Consider the following 3,504-nt stretch of genomic DNA (forward strand, 5'->3'; position numbering starts at 1 on the left):
TATTTATTTAGGTGGAATAAAATTTAATAGTGAGGTTTTCATTTTGAAATTAATTTTCCTGTGGTAATGCATAATTATTAATTACATCTTTTCAGAATAAATTTTGGGCACATTTTGATATCTTAAGTAATTTTTTGTTTTTGTTTGTTTTGAAATGACAAAAAAGTATAAACGTCCAAAGTCAAGTAATATTGTCTTTGACAACTTTTACCACAAACCATCTGAAGTTATTAGTCTTTTTACTCAAAATGGCATAGGACAATCATTTTAAATCCTCCATGTTTATACTCATTAATTAGTAAATTTATCTTAATTTTGTCTCTTTTACCATTCCAAATCAATTTGTATAATAATGTATTGAATTGTTTGAAAAATATATTATCTGGTTTTGGAAGAGCAATAAATAAATGTGTAAACAGTGGAAGAATTTGTGACTTTATAATTATTATTTTACCATTAATAGTTAATATTCTGTCTGACCACGAAAATATAATCCTTCTCGTTTTACATAATTGTTTTTCAAAGTTAAGTGAACACATTTTCTGGAGGTCCGTTGAAAATATTATGCCGAAAATTTTAAAAGGTTCTTTGGACCATTTTAGTGGAATGTGTGGGCATAACTGCTAATTAGAGTTTACTTTTGAACCAAACCTTGTTGCTGTACACTTATCTGTGTTTATCGTTAGACCTGAACAAGAAGCAAAATCATCTAATATTTTTATAACTTCAGTTAAGCTTTTTTCTGATCCATCTAAGGTAAAATTAGTGTCATCTGCATACTGAAAAATACAGTATTCTTGATTATTGATGTTTATTCCCTTAATTTCCGTATTACGTTTGACAGCAGCAGACAGCAACTCGACACATATGATGAATAGATATGGTGAAAGTGGGTCACCTTGCCTACAGCCTCGTTCGCATTTAAAGAAATTAAAAGATAGCCGAGAGTTTAAACCACATTATTGCTATTATATAATAAATAATTTTATCCATTTTCTAAAGGACTGTCCAAAGTTAAATGCTTCTAATGTGTTGTCTATAAATTCCCATTCAACAGTATCAAATGCTTTTTCAAAATCAATTGTAAGCAGTAAACCTGGAATATTATTTATGTCACAATAGTTCAATAAATCATATATAGCTCTAGTATTTTCACTTATAAATCTCCCTTTTAAAAATCCTAAATCCTTCTCTCTCTCTCTCTCTCTCTCTCTCTCTCTCTCTCTCTCTCTCTCTCTCTCTCTCTCTCTCTCTCTCTCTCTCTCTCTCTCTCTCTGTCTCTGTCTCTCTCTCTTCCTTTTCCCCCTCCCTCTCTTTCCATGCATTCCTCTCTCACTCTTTCTCCTAGCCTCTCTATATCTCTTCCTTCCTATTTCTCTCAATCTACCTCCCTCTCTCTATCACTTTCCCTCTCAGTGTAGCAACTACTATATCAAACTTCGTGGTATGTGGTGTCCTGTCCAGTACCCTGTATAGCAAAGCGATCTTAGCGCTAATATCACTTTAAGTGTATAACATCTTTATGCACTTAAGGTAGTCTGAGCGCTAAGATCCCTTCGTAAAACGGAGTCCTGGATGTTTGCAGATACATATTTATTGGTCTTAAGTATGTTTTTATAAGCCAGTTCAAACACACAGAAAATGCCCACCGGCCTCGGCGGCGCAGTGGTTAAGCCATCGGATTACAGCTGGTAGGTACAGGGTTTTCGCAGCCCGGTACTGGCTGAAGAATGATACAAACCAATAGCGAATGCTTAAGGACTCAACCCGATATAAAGGGTAGGTGTCAGGCCACAGCACCTGACGTCTTCCCTCTCAGTTGACACTAACCACTAACCCCTCCGTGCCGTCTAACCCACGAAGATATCTGACCTCACCCACTAACCAACTAAAGAAAGAAAGAAGAAGTGTTTTTTATTTAACGAGCACTAACCCACTGGCGTCTGCAAGGACAGACAGCGCAAACATACTTCATGCCTGATTAAGCAGAAGTGTGCCTAGGACAGCGTGCTTGGTGCCGTAATTAAAATATAATTAGCACGAAAATAAGTCCCCTGAATCTTATGAAATGAAATTAAAAAGCCTACCATCAGGTCCAACTGGGTTTACCACAATACGTAAGTCCTACACAATAAAATCTTAAACGGTAATCAAGATAACAATAAAATATTGTGAATTACGGTAACTGGACATTTGGACATTTAGTGTAAGCCACAGTGTTGATAACTGTCCCAAATGTCCCCTGGTCTACAGTCACTCTTACCGTCAGTGTACGCGGGATTTAATATAAGCCAATACCGATGATATTATGTCCACTACATTCCGAAGACTTTGCATGTGTGTCAGTCGTGCACTGTACAACTGACCTACTCCCCGACAGGGCTACAATTCGGTGCACGTGTGTCAAGTTCACTGAAGGCCGAGAAGGCGCTCGCCAACAATTACACCGTCTTCTGTCATATCACATCATTTAATCGTTAAGCGCTAAAAACCAGTCTAGCGAACTGCGCCGGCTAAACATGCCTCCGGGTTCGTTTATTTTGGGGTTTCAATTTTGTAAATTCTTCTCATCTAATTACCGTAGATTGTTTTTCCATTGCTATTTTAATTCACCAACTAAAAAGGTGCCACATCAATGGTATTCTCACATTGTTTACGAGATACCGAGAAATGCCGCGAACACGCTAATCACAGTTTGAAAGGAAAACCAATACTAAATTCCCTACCATATAGTTATAATCAGGACATAATGATTTCTTTAATACTTTGACGACTCTTACGCCGACTTTATTGATTTCTGCGCACCGCTATTGTGATACTCTTAAAAGCGCCGCTGTCGCGTAATTATTTCAATAAGTAAACACGCTGTTCAGACGCGACATGTTTCCGTGGTTGATATATTTCCGATTTTGATACATTTAGAGAATATTTATAACACTGGGGACTTGATAATTGGGGAGAAGGTGGGTGGTGGTGGTGTGGGGGGTTGAGAATATATAACATTGCGTTATCTTTGACGCAGTGATCACATGATCCGGTTCATGGTTTGTAGGTATCTGGACCAGGGTGACCAACCTAATGGAAAAACAAATTCCGGAATTTTCTAATATTTTAATTTTTAAGTGGACTGCGTTTAAAATAACACATGCAGGCGCGTGTGCAGGAAGTTTAGCAGGGGGAGGGGTGTGAGGGTCTAGACTGCTCCAAGCAAGCTTTATATGGGGGAGGGGGTCGATGCATGCTCCCACGGAAAATGTATTGAGGAAAAAAAGAAAAAAATGTGCTTGAGCAGGGAGGTGGGTTCGACCCCTTTCCTTGCACCCGGGAAGATTTGACTGGTTCTCGCCTCGACCATTTATAAGCGCCAGAACCAGTCTTGGGAGCGTATCAAGAACCAACAGTCACTAAAGCTGCACACACACAATTGCATTTCATAATGCTTTTATTTCCTATCTTTGTTTGGGTTTTGTTGGGGGGGTTTTTTTTGGGTTTTTTGGGCGGGGG

This window comes from Gigantopelta aegis, chromosome 13 (assembly GCF_016097555.1).
Source record: "Gigantopelta aegis isolate Gae_Host chromosome 13, Gae_host_genome, whole genome shotgun sequence".
Classification (NCBI taxonomy): domain Eukaryota; kingdom Metazoa; phylum Mollusca; class Gastropoda; order Neomphalida; family Peltospiridae; genus Gigantopelta; species Gigantopelta aegis.